Here is an 18299-nt window from a genome sequence, read left to right as displayed (position 1 = left end):
AGACATAACTTTTGGTCTTTTTTAATTTACTGTATTTTAAAAATATATATAAATAACTAACAAAAATATTCAAATATAATTTGTTTCATTTGCATACTATTTTATGTGGGAATGTTATAATATATATTTCGCTCAGGTGATCTACCCTTCAGATACCTTCTTAGTTCAACGTATTTTATATCTAACAATAAGTGATTCAAGTCAAAACTATAAATATTACTTCGATTTCAAATTAATATATGAATTGATTGGTAATCAAATCGTAACAATTTTTTTTTACAATAACTTATATTTGATGGATTTTTTATATTATTTTTTTATTTTAATTTCTTATTATACAAAAATTATAGTTTTCAACCCCTGCTTTGTTGTGAATAAAATAAAAAAAATTCGACCCTCCCATCAGTTTATGATGTCGGTAACGACAAAACTTGATCACTGGTCAAGTAGAATTAAAATAGAAAAAAAAACATTTTGTTGTTTTACAATATAAAATACAGTTCCACTAAGAAATATCAGTACAAAACATTAATCCTTCTTTATCGTTTTTATCATTTTTTAAGTCATAAGTTTAGTAATAAGTAAAATAAATAATACGTTTTGATCTCTCTTGACTTAAAATATGAATACATTTGAAACCTAATGACGTGAAGTTATTTCATACCGTGTATTTGACTAAACATTCGGGTCACAAGGCTTGAAAATTATAAATTGTATTTACTCCTCCGCCTCCCATTCTCCATTCTTCACTCTCCGCTCTCCTCATTCCTCACTACTGTGGACTGTTTGTGCTTTTCGTTGCTGTTTTGGGCATAATTAAATTGGTCGTATTCAGCTTGAAAACATTTAATTATTGTTTTTCAACTTCTTACATGTTTAGATGTCAATAAAAGTTTTAATAATATTTGTGTACAATAAAAACATACTTTTTCTTCTTCTTCTTCTTCTTCAAACCCTTATCCGCACCCTAATGGTGAAAAGGGCACTGCATCATATCTTGATCTTGAACACATAGAAAAAATGTGTTTTTCATCTTTGATGAGATGTCAAAAAATAATATATTAACTGTAATAATTGAATATACATGATTTACGTTTAATTAATTTGTTTTTTTTGTTTCTTTTGTTTAAGGAAACGTGACAAAACCAACAACGCACACTATCACAGCGATTTAATGTTTCCCAGATTACAAGTGAGTATATGAATTCATTAATTTAATATTATTCAACTACTATTTCCATCGTCAAGTTGTTTCTATGCAGGGGTAGAGGAGTGGATAGAACGTAACACTCGTCTGTCCTGAGATACACTCCTAGCTTCCTCTACTAACTACCCCTTTATCTGTGTAGTCATAACCGTCACGTAAGACTTAAAAGTTTGAATTAATTTGGTCGGGCCAACACCTTCTTCGCCGTTCTCGCTTATTTTCAAAATATTCATTCCCTTGCTACGTGTTTTTGTTAATTATAAGTTTTGCGGATATTATTTAATGTTTAAATTACTTAAAACATTATTCGTTTTTAATGAAACACTTGAATATACCACTTTTATGTGTTTTATTTATATATACGACTAGTTTCGAAAACATCTGTAAGTTTTTTAATCAAGTCGTTTATATAAATTAAACTCATTAGAGTGGTATATTCAAGTGTTTAATTAAAAAAAAATCAACATGTCATTCCACAAAGTTAATGCCGAATCAATAAATAATATAATATAAGCATTTGTCATACTACGATGTATGATTATAGTTGATATGATATTATATCATACAAAATTATTCTACCGATACATCTATCATACGATGTATGATAGATGTACGAATGGTGAATATGGAAAGAATGCGAGGCTGAGATAAGCATTATCGAAAATATTAAGAAAGGTGTGTAGCGATGGTTCAAATACGTGAAACGAATGAGGGACGTAAGACCGGTACAATCAATTTATTAGGCGAATGTAGTTGGAAAAAGAGTATAGAAATACCAAGGTAAATTTGGCATGATCAGGTATGTCAAATACTTGAAAACGGTCAGGTTAGGTGTCGAAATATTCGGCGGGATGTATAAGTAGATGCATAAATTGAAGTGGCGAAGAATGTTTGCAAAGACAGAGTGGAATGGGGATCTGTTTTTCTGCCTACCCCTGTGGATAAACGGTTTGATAGTTAGTTAGTTAGTAAGTCAAAGTTCTTTTCAAATATTTTAATATTTTTCTTTAATTTTTTCGATTTTTCGTCACAAATTGATGAAAAAACCATCTTGAATAAAGTATAAATGTATTTTCAAATTGTCAAATACATTTAAAATCAAAGTCACCAAAGAGAATATAAATTAACATTTTCAAATTACAGATAACGATGGCCTAATTTACTGTACATTAATGAGGTCTGAAAAATAGTCCTTCGAGCCGGATTTTGTTTTATAAATTATTCTTATATTATTTCGCAGACGCAGATTCTCGCTGTTCCTCTTAAAAATGCTGTAATTTATGTAAATCAAAACAAAACTCAGCACTGTTTCTTTTCAGTAGAATAAAAATCTAGACCGGAAGTGCGGAGACAGGGGAGGCTGAAATATTTGCTGAAAGAAAGGCTTTAGGGGTTCTGTTTTCACATCGTTAAACGCAGGAGGGTGTTTTGCCATGTTTCAGGCTGTATCTTTTTATAGTAGTCCCGTTTAATAGGCTTCTCATAGATCAACAAGCGTTAAAGTACCAGTCGTGGTTTATTTATAAAAAAAATAAACGTACCGTAACCAAATTAGATTCGAAGAAGATTTTTATTAGAGGCTTGGCGTTAATTTCTTTGTTTGGAATTTAATGGTGTTCAAATATTTGCTTGATAAAAAACAGCGCTTCAAATAATAATATCAAAGCCATTTTATTTGTGTTTTTATTCGCATATTTTTCCAATTATATTTTTGTTCCACAAACGTTGTGTGGCGTCCTACGCAGTTTAATAAAATTTACTCATAGGGTAAAAATTGTTAACATGCTCTCTGTGTTGTGTGTTTTGACATATTTAAATTATAAATTTAACATATAATTTATATTTGGATCACTAACTTTGTGATTTTCCATTTAACAATTAAAACAAAGTTAAATATGAATTATAAAAAAAAATATCACAAAGTTAGTGCTTCAAATATAAATTATATAAATTAAATACAATTTTAGTTTTGCAGTATGAAATGTACTTCCGAAATCTATTACAAACTCAGAATTCTGAGTACATGACGCCAACGGCTGCGCTAGAAGTTTAGAGTGAATACGTTGCACATGCAGTTCAAAGCTGTTATAGTTATCCCAACTGCAACTGTCAAAACAGACGCAACAATCTCATGTAAACTTTCGTTTGCAGTAACCTTATAACATTCAAATCAAATGGAGATAATATGTGCCAGTACAATATAATATATCGAAGTTATTTTCAAATCAAAATGTACGTGATTGAGAAAATGTTTATTTTACAAAATTATATATTTAATTCCGTAATCACTTTTTGGTAAAATCTATCCATTTTTAATTAAAATTTTAGTTAATACATACCACTTTTTCTTAAAAGCTATTGTGACACATGTTTCGATGCATTCCGCAAATACGGTTTTTGAAAATCATGCGAAACGCATCGAAAGAAGTGTCACAATAGAGTTTAAGAAATAGTGGTATTTGCTAAGTAAAACTTTAATTAAAATTATGTATTTGAATGAGATACTTGAAAAAATTGACGGAATTTGTATTGATGATAGAGTAACCTCTCATTTTTTGACATCTTAACATGGATGAAGAAGAATACGCAAGTCTGGGTTTTTACAAAGCTTACGACTTGTCATTGACTGGTTAATTGGTCACTCTACACGAATGTAACATTCACCATTCTACCCATAATTGACAACCACACTACTATTTTTTTTGGAACTCATACACATATCATAAATCTCATGACACTGTACACGTGAGTTCACTGGAGCCACCTATGATTAGATTGAGAATGCTTTTATTTTGGAGTGACCCTTATATTACGATGTATTCAAGATCCTAGCCGGATTATTTTACATACTGGGAGACGCCTGGTAACACGATTTGCAGTTTTGTATGCAGCTTCAATAATAAACAAATTTAGAAAAAGTGTACATTTTGTACATGAAAAGCATTTTTCACTTTGTGTATTGTAATATAACACCCTTCTATCATTCATTTAAAGTGTTACTACACAAAGTGTAATATGAATGGAAAGAAGAGTATTTAAAAAGAAAAGTATTTATTTTCTTTTGTTCGGTTCATAATTATACATACACCAACTTAAATGAATTTATTTTTATGTATCTATAAAATATTTTTTAAAGACGTAAATAATTTACTTCCATTTAATATTTTTTAATACTAAAAAAATGAGATGAATTTTCCTATAGGTACTTGCATTCGGATATTTTCTCTTGATTCCCTGTAAATACCCATGATCTGTTTAAATTCCTTTCTTTATTTCCCCCGAGATCCGATTTTAATACATGTTTTTACATTTTCCCCTTCGTGAAAGAAATATATTATACGTACTTTATTATTCTTGGAAAGACAGAGAGAAGCTTTTAAATTAATATAGGAACAAAAGTATTCTAAGGTAAGTAATTATAAAACGTACAACTCTTGGATGAAAACATTAGCAAAATGAATACTTGGAAAAAGGAATAAAGGAGCGAAACAGTTCAATCATTTTCAATTCTTTTACATAGTATAAGTAAAAGTATTTAAGACTCAACTAAGCCGTTTAACGTTAAAGGGATCGCGAAATAATATTTTCATACGAATTTCTTTTTCCATAATCCCATTACTTACTAATGATACGGGCATCCCTACGTTCGGTAAAAACATTTTTGAAAAATACTTCTCTTCTACGCCTAAAGCACCCTTGACGTAGTATTTTACGAAAAACATATTATTCAAAACTAATTATTTTTCTTTATACAATAGTTATAACTCAGTAAACAATCCACTGAAATCATAAATAGCAACAAAAAAACAAGCTAAACTGAAGTGAAGCATGGAGTGTACGAGAAAAGGATGAAGATTGAATACGGCTGAAATGCGACTACTCAGACGAATGTGCGGCAAAACGATGTTTGGTAGATGTTTGAATAATGAAATAAGAAATGAATACAAGGTTGAGATAAGCACTTTCGATAAAAAAATTAAAAAATGTGTATTGAGACGTTTTGGACATTTAGACAATATTTAAAAAATTGATGTAGTTAAAAATAGAAGCAGAGGAAGGCCGAGAAAATCTTGGCATGATCAAGTATGTCTAATACTTAAGGGTGGACAGGACAGGAGTCGTAATAACCATGTACTAAATTACAAAATGTACAACTAAAAATGTTAACAGCTATTATATTTCATAACAGTTTTTCTGTTTATGGCGCCTCAGTTTTCTTTTTGAAATGTATACTATAAAGAACTTATCATCAATTACAAACATGAAGGAAGCTTTTCTGTCCAAGGTCCAGACTGTCAAATGAATTACATTTTTAAATAAATATGTTTTGAGTGAATGATTATTTAATAAGTTAGAATTTGAGTGGAATGAAAAATACAAAAGCAAAAAAGGCAATTGAAGAAATGGTTTCAAGGAAATCAAACGGAAATAAAATGTCAACAATATTTTAAACTCTTTTTTTTGCTATAAAAGGACCACCGTCTGAAGTTAAAAAAAAATACACAAAATTAACTTTTAAGGCGGATTCAAGTGTTCATTTTCAACAATCACAATATACAGACGTGTCTTAAAACCTCATATATATAAATACTAATTTATGCTTAATTTTTATAGTCGCCTTCTTTTTTTTTAAATTTTAAACATTAACGATTCAAAATTTTCAAAATGTTTACAATATTTTCAAAATGTATTTTATTTACTTAAAATAATAAATTCCTTACTTCAATGTTTAAAAAAACTCATTTTTAATTAAAGTTTTACTTAGTGAATACTACATGTTCTGAACATATATTGTTACACGAGTTTTGATGTAATCAGCATCATTTTGATTTACAGTATCACAAAAGACTTTAATAAATAGTCGTATTTACCAATAAAACCCTCTGTATGAGTTTTTTGCATTGTATTACCTTGAAAATAACTTCGTTAACTTATTTTTATCATGGGACGTTATATTTGTAACTCTATAAAGTATAAACCTATCATATTTATTGGTGAAAATAGGTGAAAAGGCTGTATAATTGATATTTTATTATGATACAATAAACTAACATTACAATGACCTCATCTATGCTTCCATTCAAGCCTTATGTGTTAACCATAAGGTGTAACGTCAGTACCTTTGACAACTAAATATTTCACAAGGCCGTTAGCTGATAAGCCCTAGGATTTGATTAACTTCTTCGTGTCTGGTAAACTCACAATAGCCGCAAACTGCATAACATCCATCCCAAGAAGATAGGAGTTCCTTGATATAATGCCCCACCGTGTACCTTCGCCATTGTCCTTTAACTTGCTTGTTGGAATAATTTACTTGCCCTGTTTATGAAGGCTGTAAATTTCAGGATTTATTCCGCCCATTATGCTAAGTTAGAGCCACTTCGGAGGACAGATAACAATTGTATATATATATATATATATATATATATATATATATATATATATATATAAATATATATATATATACATATATATATATATATATATATATATATATATATATATATATATATATATATATATATATATATATATATATATATATATATATATATATATATATATATATATATATATATATATATATATATATATATATATATATATATATATATATATATATATACATATATATATATATATAAATATATATAAATATATATACAAATATATATATATATATATATATATATATATATATATATATATATATATATATATATATATATATATATATATATATATATATATATATATATATATATATATATATATATATATATATATATATATATATATATATATATATATATATATATATATATATATATATATATATATTTTTTTTTTTTTTTTTTTTTATTCATTTAATATATTTACATTTTTATTTATAACATAATAACATTTGAATCATTTATACATATGTAGAACTTTTATATTTCAATTTATTATTTTATATTTTATATTTATATATATATATATATATATATATATATATATATATATATATATATATATATATATATATATATATATATATATATATATATATATATATATATATATATATATATATATATATATATATATGCAATGTTGTTGAATTTCTTTCGGATATTGGATGAAATTTTGATGGATGGATAATTTTGATGGACAGTTGGCGCAGTCATCATTCAATGATTTTTATAGTTTTTTTCAAATATTTATAGTTGAGATTCGTCTCTGAAACTTCGTCTTTAACATCTTTTCTTCTGAAACATCATTTTAAATAATGTTTCAGAAGAAAAAAAACTGAATGAATATATTAACTTTCAATAATTCTTATTTAACCAGTTGATTATTTATAATTTTTCATTTTCAGAGACATTAATATTAAATGCTTTATTTCATTTAAGAAACTAAAATATTGCTTTAATATTTAAGTATTTACCCATAAGTTAAAATTCAAACGTATGACATTCCCTTTGAATTTAAATTTTACTTGGTAAATACCACGTTTTAAAAAAAAATGGTTTTCATGTAAAAATGGAACGTATTACAGCAAAGTGACCAACAAAGTTAACTTTAACACTCTCCTTATTATTCATCGTTTACTTTGTGTAATACCACTTTTATTAACACGTGACCACCGGTTTCGAATGAGTTATTTGTATCGATTTAAAGCAAACTTTTTTACTTTCAATATTGTGTTAATATTATATTTAGTAAAACAGCAATATTGAACCTCAATACCAACGAATTATTTCAGACTATATTTTAAAGATCATTTTCCCATCAATGCTCATGGGGTTTGAGACGTAAGCTTGGTGTATTTCTTCAGTCAATGTGTTATATGTTTATACTGCTGTCGCACGCGACTCACGGGCGGATACATCTAGAATAGAATCTGAAACTATTTTCTCCTTTCGGTGATCAATTCCTGTCATGATCGTGCCCGAATTTACTTTAAGTTTACCGTAAATCTCCAGAAGAATTAGGAGGAAAGTGTTAACTAACCCCTTATAAGTATTAAGTAAACATTTAAAGAAAGAAAGATGAAAGAATTAAATACTATTATTTACTACCCCTATCTTCCATCACAATCATATATTTTTTCAACAGACATTTGTCAATTGGTGCTTGAAATATAAATGGTAAAGGATATTAAGGGCGTATAATGGTAATAGATGATAAGGAGAGTGATATTTAGAGCATTTGTCACAATATGCCTGTTGATTCTGACCATCAATTGATAGTATCTTGAGCGACGATTATAACTGTTTATTTATATTAAAAAAGAGAAATATTTGTGTTTTAATTATTTACAAAAATACATCAATATCACACCATTTCTGTGAGCCTAAGTGGTTCATTATTAGAAATAGGCATCAAATCGTGATAGAGTGCGTTCGAACCGAGAAACTCTGACTCAAGAGTCCGCGACACTAACCACGGGACCACAACCTGACACAATACATAACAACATATAATTTCCCGAAACCGAGAAACTCTGACTCAAGAGTCCGCGACACTAACCACGGGACCACAACCTGACACAATACATAACAACATATAATTTCTTACATAGATACAATTATTTTAAATTACTTATTTAATATATTTACAAAAAATATTATAACTCAATTCTGTAAAAATATATACCACTAAATGAGTTTAATTTTAATTACACACGACTAGTTTTGAAAACTAGAGATGTCTTCATCTACAGGTGCATAGAAAACTTTTATTTAAGTGTTTTTTTTTATTATTAACATGTCATTATACAAAGTTGATTTCGAATCAATAAATAATATAATTTTATTTATTTACCACATAATTCTGCTTTTGATATATCTTAATACTCAATACGTTGATTCTCTCTAAAAAAAGACTAGGCCCTTGGGCTTGGAGAGAGAGGCACTCATTGTTTATAATTATCAATGAATAAAAGTTTTTTTTTCTTCGTTGTTTGTTTTTTATGTGTTATTAAATTTTTTATTTATTTACTTTAGCCCTGTAAATACCCAGACTTTCATATCTTACTCAGTCATGTTGAGATTTTAATGTAAAATAGAAATAGTTAAAGAAAACATTGGTATATGCTGCATATCTAAAAAAATACATGTGGTAAAACAGTACGATGTTAAGTTTCTTATTTATTCCACGTGCGTTCTTCACTCTACTTTACGTGCAACTATCTTTAGTGCTACTATCACTATCCTAAAGTATCAACTCTAAAGCTTAGTATGCACTCTACCTCTGAACTTTACGTATAAATTATCCGATGTAACTCGAGCTTTACGTATTTCGTATTCCGTTCCGAGGCGTGCCCGATAGAAAGTCACCTGCCCGTGAAGATTTAGGGACAAAATAGTGAGACTGAGTGTCAATATCTATTTTCGTTTGACCCTTATATCGATGATAACGCTGAGCGCTGTCGTGGAGGTAATTTGCCCATTTTTCATTCAATGGAAAGGGCGTATTAAACGTACCTACAATATAAACTATTCAATACTATTTTAACAACATTTTTAGTGTGTAAAATAACTTGTTCACAAATCTAAGTTTTCTCCATTTAGAATATATTTTCACATCTCAACAAAGATAAAGAAGAAACATAGAAGTTATGATGTATTTGGACACACTTAAAATGCAAAGTGAATAAAAATAACCGGTCATATTATAAGCATTATAAAATGAAAAATAATGTTTTCAGGGGAAGAATAATCTTAATGTTTTTCTAAGTAATACTAGGTTGTTTATCAGAAAGCTTTCGTAGCTGTGTAAGATCCAAAAATAAAGTAGTTCTGAAAACGTAGATCATATTTATCTTACTTTTAATCGATAAGAAACATTTAATATCCATAACTTCAACTTTATGTTTTTTTTTTAATGTTTAACTTAGTAAATACCACTATTTCTTAAAATCTATTGTGACACGTGTTTCGATGCATTCCGCATCATTTTCAAATACCGGTTTTTGAAAATGATGCGGAATGCATCGAAACACGTGTCACAGTAGATTTTAAGAAATAGTGGTATATACTAAGTAAAACGTTTATTAAAAATGGATAGATTTTACCACAAACTACCTTTAAGATCTTGCATATGTCCGATACAACCATAGATGGCTTCAGTAAACTCACATGTATAGTGTCAAGAGTATAAAAATATATGTAGAAATTCCACACACACACCTACATTTTTTTTAAAGAGAAATATTTGTGTTATTTACACAAATATTTCATTTTCATTCTATTTCTGTGAGCCTAGGCGGCTCATTATTAGAAATAGGTATCAAAATGTTGTAGAGTGGATTCGAACCGAGAAACTCTGACAAGAGTCCGCGACACTAACCACGGGACCACAACCCGACATTTGTTATCACATGCATTTATGTAAGTGCATAATTCTTTTTTTTAAACGTAGATAACCGTTCGGCATCCCAGTCCAGGGCCGTAGGGAGGGCCGAGTGGTTCAGGGCGCAGGGCGCAGGGCGCAGGGCGCAGGGCGCAGGGCGCAGGGCGCAGGGCCGGCGCCGGGAGACGCGCCCACAGAGCGGCCCAATAATTAATCACCAAACAACACAACTTCCTGTGCATTCATCAGGAAGCACGGCATTTATCTTCACTAGAACAAGGCGACTTATCTTTTTGTCTCGCATTTCGTTTATTGCGAATGATAATAATTGTTTATTTTTTCCACTGTTTCAATTTCGCGAGATTTATGCTCTCGGCAATATAAACAAGACAACAAAACACAAATTTATCTTCAATTCTTTTAAAATGCCTGTACGGTAATCCAAACAAATTTCAAAGAATTTTTTATTTTCCATAAAATTATTTTCAACATCGTATTTCTGTTTACTGCAATATAACTTACATTTTAACATCTCAATATAGATAAAAAATAGACAAAAAGAATATAAAAGTCTTGGTATTTACAGTTTATGACCTGTCATATGCTGGTTAAGTGATTATATTACACAAGTGCAATATTCACCGTGCTACCCATGATTGGCAATCAAAATTCTCAAATTTTAAATATCTTATATAAATCTCATGACAATAGTGTCAATATGCGAATTAGAATAACTGGTCAAATTATAAGCTTCAAAAAAAAAATGATTTATGGCGTTTCCCAGTATGTAAATATAATACGGCGTTCGGATCTATACACGTCTCACATTCACCATTCTACCTATGATTGACAACCTTCTACTTCTTCTTCTTCTTTTTTATTTTGATCCTTGGATCTGTTTGTTCTATTATCCGTCTCTTGTGACGTGGACTGCCAGCAGTCACGCCAATGCTTCGGAGGTCTTCTAAGTGATCTTCTTCCGTTTAGGTCCTCTTGAAGACGAATTTGAGGCAATCTATTTTCTTAAATTTGACGTGGACATTCCAGAATCGTCTTCACTGTCTTCCCCATCTGACTCGAATTTCCGTGTTCCTTATTTGGTCTCTTAGCGTGTTTTGGGTTACGCCCTTCAATGTCCTCATTTTTGAAGTTCTAAGAAGAGATTTGGTTATCTTTGTGTCTGCTTTGCAGATTAATTTAAGTAGTTACTTTCTTCTAACAATTTATTCGGGCCCAGGTTTCGCTTCACTTAAGTTTTGTTGTCGTTCATTTTCAGACAAATATTCAAGATCTATCATCATCTATACAATCTCGTTATTGTAAGTCATTTCACTTTATATGTTACCAGTGTACCTTGGATGACAAAATCTCTAGCCTGTATACCTACATTTTTTGGTTCACTGTAGACTTTTGAAAATATCCGTAATAGCGAATGTAAATAATTTTGAAGTTGAGCTTTCAACCCAGTAATATATTATTATAAAGGCCTTTTTTCAGAAAAAAAAAAGAATTCATTTAAAATAAACATTTGCAAACGAGTTTAAGCATACATAGAAAAAAAATATTTTTGTGCATTCATCTTTTAATTCTTACTGAGAGTTTTTTAATAATAATTGAGTATTATTTTATATTATAGTAAGTCGATTTTGTAAACACCTTGGAGAGTTGATTATTGAACTAAGATAATAAACTGATTCACAGATTATTACGTTTTTCTTTGCTATTATTTTTAACCTTATTTTTACTAAAAATGAAAATTTATTATTATGAACATAAACAACACAGATTACCATCCAATCTTTAAAGTATATACAAAAATAGGCTGAGAACATTTTACTAAAACTTTTTATAAATTTCAAGATAATATCATAATACTTTCTTTTAAATGAAGCACTTATTTTTTTATAAAAAAGTTTTTAATATCCTTTAACCCTTGTTACGGCAAAGGTTTAAAATTTATTTAAGACCCTCGTTAATTTTTCGATAAAACGAAGTTGTAACGAACGTAATTCGCTTAGTTAAAAATAATTTTATGTTGTTGAAAAATGGTTATTTAAGATTAAGGGGTTTCTATGAATCCTTTTTAAGCTGACATAAAATATAATCCTAGCTCTTAAGAGGTCGGTATTAAAAGCCGTAAAAATAAAATGGAGACGTAGATAACGTAAAACAAGAATTTTTGTTTTTTTTACTGTACGTTGGGGTTTTAAAAATATTTAGGGTACAAAAAATATACATGTCGTGCATTTTTATTTTGTTATTTGATAACGAAACAATCTAAATAAAACATCATCTGTTTAAAGACACATAGATAATTATTTTAATTAAATTTCTTGGCCTGCTGTTACATTGGTTTTTTGATAGTGAAGTTTTTTTTAAAGTCTCATTAAATAAAGGTAGGTATACAAATTAAGGCTGGCTTTACAATTTGTCATTAGATAATTAAATATTATATTAACAATGATATCCATGATAAACCCTCTAATTTATCAAATTTTTAAAACGTTATAAAGATGCTTGAAATCAACAAATAGCTCGCTCACTCCTTTCAAGAATGTCATAAATCAAAAACTTGATTTTTCAGGAGAATGTTTTTAAAGTTCAAAAATATAATACAATGTATTAAAAATAAATATCAAGCCACTTATTGAACTTTTACTGTGCAACAGATCTTTTTAGGTAAAACCTAAGGTTTTTTCTCCATTTGAAAAATATTTAGTTTATTTAAAAAAATAATTACACAATACCTTTTCTTCAAAATGCAAAAACAATACTTTCTGCCCTGTAACGGGTAAATATTAAGTTAAAAATATGCCGCTTTTGCTGGGATGTAGTACATTTTCTGGGCATTCCGAAAACATACACAATTGAAAATTGTCGATTTTTTATTTATGACGTTCTTGAAAGGAGTGAGCGATATGTAGGTACATTTTTTTAATGAGAAGTGAGAATTCAATGTAGGAGTAATGATATGTATTTAAAAAAAAAAAAACAAAACAATAAAATATATTTTTTTAAAACCAAAAATCCATATTCCTGAATGTCTCAAGTCATTTTTGTACAATTACTTAAAAACATTTTTTTGTATAAATATCATACCGTAACAATTTTATTTTAATCTATATTTGACCTGATGATGAAATGATAATTCCGAAACTAGTCGTAATGAAGCAATGTTTTTTAAAAGTGGTATTACATAAAATGAACGAAGAATGATTAGGAGAGTGTTTTATAACCATACTACAAAGTTAACAATGCTTTTAATATGCAAAATATAATGCAATGAGCATACTTTACTGTATAAAACATCCATGACTTTATTTCTAGTTCAGCATAAATTTTATCTCATACAACATAAGTAAGGCCAACTTTTTTATGCTCAGAAAACGGCATGATAAAAAAAAACTAATCGTAAATCGGGGGGGTTTAACGACTCCCCCCTTAAATCTAAGCCCTTAAATTTTCTTTTCCCTATTTCTACACCCTCCACGACCCGAAGTAGTTAAAAAATTATTGCGGAGACAAATCCAATTAAAAGGGACGACATTACATCCTAAAAAGACGGGATTTTTTAAGACATCTAATTTCTGTGATAAGACTTTTTAACAAAATTCAACTTGCCTTAAAAAAAATTACCAAGTCCTTTTTTAATTTATTTTTAATCTTTTGTCTCAGTTCACGTCTTGTAAGATGGTAGATAAACTTTATGTTTGCCTCGTTAATCTCCGAACTCGCGCAATATACGGTAATTTGTTTATGCTTTCGTCTTTAATATCGTTAAGATGTAAATATTTGCATTTCATGTAATGGTAGGTTTACAACCCTGCTTCGCTCGTAATTTTAGCCTAAATTTGCAAAGTATGTTTTCTGGAGATGGAACAATATCTACGGGGCTCAAGTTTTTCATGTTCCCTATACTGCGCGCTTTTGACCTTGCTATTCCGTAAGATTCAAAATATACACATCAAACAAACTTTAACACATACCTTTATTGATCGTGAGAACTTTAATTATTATGCAATAAAGTTTTCCAATCTTCTTGCATTATCCATTTAGTCATTTAAAATAAATATTAAATATTAAAAAAAAAACCTATTCACAAATGGATCATAGAAGTGGGTAGATCTTGATTAAATCGTATTATTTGGGAATGTCGTCTTTAATTTCTTTATCAATTCTCAATTTTATCATAATTTAAAAAAAAAAATATAATTGTGTCCTTAGCACGGGAAAACTCAGTGAGGGCAAATTATTTTTATTTGTTATTATGTATTTATTGAAACAAATAAATAAGTTACGAGTAAGAATAAATATTATTTGAATAGATTTATATTTATCCACTGACATTCCGTGATGGAATTGCATTTTAATATATTATTAGATTATATTATTTTTTGACATCTCATCAAAGATAAAGAAGAATATGGAAGTCTGGGCATTTACGGGGCTTACGACCGTCATAGGCTGGTTTAAGTGATCACTTTACACACGTGTAACATTCACCAATTCTACCCATTATTGACAACCACACTACTCAAATTCTTGGAAGTTCTATATATATGAACCAATTTAGAAACCTTGTTCATGAATCACTAGAACTTCACTAGAGACATCTATTGGATTATTATTATTAGATTAAAATCAATATGTTTAGCTTTTCCACTTTATTTTTATTTCACCAGCGACTGGGTTTCGTCATTACTGACATCATCAGACTGGTGGTGATGATGTCGGTAGCGATGAAACCCGGTCGCTGGTTAAATAAAAATAAAGTGGAAAAGCTAAAAACATTGGTTTTAATCTAATAATATATTAATATTATTTGACATAATTAGCGAATAGCTAATACTTTGTATTTTTACTACAGATTCTAGTGGTATTTTTGTGTCAGCACATAAAATACTTTATGTTTGTGCTGAAATGGGGGTTTTAAAAACTGTACAATAGGATATAGATGAAAGAAATTAAGGTGAAGGATATTATAACCGCTAAATGAATAGGAAATGGAACTAATAAAATAGTTCATATGGAAAACAACAGCAAAAGCTGGAATATTATACTTGGATATTCAATATGTTGTGATGTCGAAAAATGCTCAAAATATCAATAAAGTATTTTAATACCCAAAAGACTACTACAAAAAATAAAGATATTAAGAAGATGAAAAAAAAAACATTTGATCAAGATGGAGAACTACAAAATAGTACGTTTTTATTGCAAGACAAAATGGAAACACAACGCAGGAAAATACGAATAGTTTATCTTGGTTTGATGCGAGAATGGTTCCACTGCAGCGATAAAATTGCTGTTTAAAGCGGTTGCAAGTAAAGCAAAAATAACCATGATGGTTGCCAACATTCAGCGTGGATCGATGCAATAAGAAGAATTTTGTAGAATCTCATTGAATAAATCATCAGTAGGCTGAAATTGAATGCCTAGTAAAATTAAATTTGTGAAGGAAAGTTGTAATTTATACTTGAAAGGATCAACATGAAAAGAAGGGCTTCAAACTACTGCGAAATAATTTTCATGAAGACCAACTTCAAAGGTTAATTGGTTTTCATCATTTTATAGATTAAATTCTCTTTTGATGTGAAATTTTACCCAAAATAGTTTAAATATGAATTTCAGCAAAACCAACCTTAATTCAAGTTCCCGGGGGATATAAAACGGAACTATTTTAACCCCAGCATAAACTCTGCGGTAAATCGGTAACCCTACCATACGGCCTAAGGTAGGTGTCCTCAGTAGCCTAGAACTATCCTTACCTTACTTTTAGTTTACGGTGCAATACTCAAAATCTTAATTCTAGAATATTAAATGGGGTGAAACGAATAACAAAATTTGAAAAAAGTACTAACGTTTCACCAAAATCCAGTAAAACATAAAAATAATAAACGATCTTTAAATTTACACGTCCTCAGATAAAATAACAATAAATAATAAATAATATCAATCAAAAAGATCTCTACGCTTAAACAATCCGAATATTTGCATTAAAAAATACTATTACTCACAAATATCACCGTAAAATTCTTATTTACTAAATCACACATAAATCACCAAAAGCATACTACATGAAAACATACACAATACTCGTACCACAATATAAATAATGCAGAAATAAATTATTACATATGGAGTAATAATAACGCATTTTATTTAATGAGTGATTTGAGACTTTTTGATAGAGTAATAATAACGCATTTTATTTAATGAGTGATATGAGACTTTTTGATAGAGTAATCATAACGCATTTTATTTAATGAGTGATATGAGACTTTTTGAGAGTTTGTTATTATTTTGGATAAAAATATGATTTTTGGTCATGGTTTTTTTCCTTCATAGGTAGGTCTTCATATGAAATCTGTGAATAAAATACAGCTTTTAACGAAAAAATGTTTATAATTATTATTTATAAAAACATTCATATTTCCCTGATGATTCTAAATAGGGCCCGTTATCACGTACAACTTAAAGCTTACTAGGCTTACACTTTTCAGCTTTCAGGGATTATTTTCTTATTCCTCATAATGCCTTACATCATCTTTTTGTATACTACGGCACTTTCTTAAAAAAGTATGCTTTAGAATTTTTTTAAAGCTGTGCTTTCGTTCTCACTCGTGTTTTATATCCAGCTCTCTAAAAGCTTTACTGAACTATAGTTTCATTTTGAAATTAACCACAAACATTTTTTTCTCTTTCCTGAAAGGTTTTTTTTATTATTTTTCATTGCTTATAAAAACATTATAACACAGTATTAAATTTATCAGTATTCACTTAATATGAAATATAATCGATCGAATTTATATAAAAATAAAAATTGGTGAAACTGCATTTTAAATAATAATAAAACAACATTTTTGTAGCTTTTCATACTTTAATTTTATTTGACCAGCAACTGAGTACCGTTATCGGCATCATCTCTCTAGTCAGTAAAAAAAGAGATTATTTAAAAAACTTTCTTCCTTTAAAGTTAAGATAATGATACTATGCAGTAATGGTTATACTAAAACTAGCAGTCGTCGAGTAAAGTGTATAAGTGGTATTACACAAAACTAACGATGAATGATAAAGAGAGTTTAAAAATATGTACTTTTGATATTGTAAATGTAAACATTACTTGTTTCGAGAACTACAGATGCTCTAACCAACCAACCAACGGCTTAAAATAACAAAGAGATGCAATTTTTATTGCATATTTAATTCAAAATCATGCTACCAAGCTACCCTTACGTGAGATTTTATTTCGTTTCAAAATAAAATTGTTTATTTTTTAGACAAAAGGTGCTTTGTAAGACAGAGTATGTAATCTTGAGAAACACGCAAATATAAGCCTAACGTTATGTACCTTGACCAGCAATGTAGAATGAAAAATAAAGGATAAAAGCAGGAAATGCGATCATTAAGGAGATTGTGCGGAAAGTCGTTATTTAGCTGTGTGAGAAATGAGCATATTAGGAGGGAATGAAAGGTCTAGAGAAACGAAACCTGAAAAGGTAATACAAATTATATTGCATTTCATTTTAACCGACATGTAAGAGTATGAGTGTTTGCACAAGACACGCAGTAATGTTTTCAGTTTACAGTTGGTCTTGTAACTTTTTTGCATGTACAAAAAAATAAATTTAAAAAATACTTAAAACTGTCGCAAGATAAAAGTGAAACATTTTAGGCTCTAAACACAGTTAATTTTACGCATTTATTTGCTTAAGAATCCAATATTAGAAAATGGTTATATGAAATTCTTTTG

At 28.8% G+C, this 18299-nt stretch overlaps 1 protein-coding gene across 1 annotated transcript in view; it reads left to right on the top strand.

The window, feature by feature from the left end:
• The first annotated feature begins 1130 nt into the window (after window positions 1-1130).
• LOC148301435 (octopamine receptor beta-2R-like) overlaps window positions 1131-18299 on the top strand; it is a 71141-nt gene continuing 53972 nt past the window's right edge. Inside the window, exon 1 of the mRNA XM_088273272.1 lies at window positions 1131-1192. The gene's annotated coding sequence lies outside the window, so the exon portion shown is untranslated. The remainder of the gene's footprint in view (window positions 1193-18299) is intronic.

Source organism: Brachycentrus maculatus, unplaced genomic scaffold (assembly GCF_059751285.1).
Source record: "Brachycentrus maculatus isolate JH-2025_06_01 unplaced genomic scaffold, ASM5975128v1 h1tg000564l, whole genome shotgun sequence".
Classification (NCBI taxonomy): Eukaryota; Metazoa; Arthropoda; class Insecta; order Trichoptera; family Brachycentridae; genus Brachycentrus; species Brachycentrus maculatus.
The sequence above is the reverse complement of the archived record's forward strand: the minus strand, read 5'-3'. Positions and strand labels throughout refer to the sequence as shown.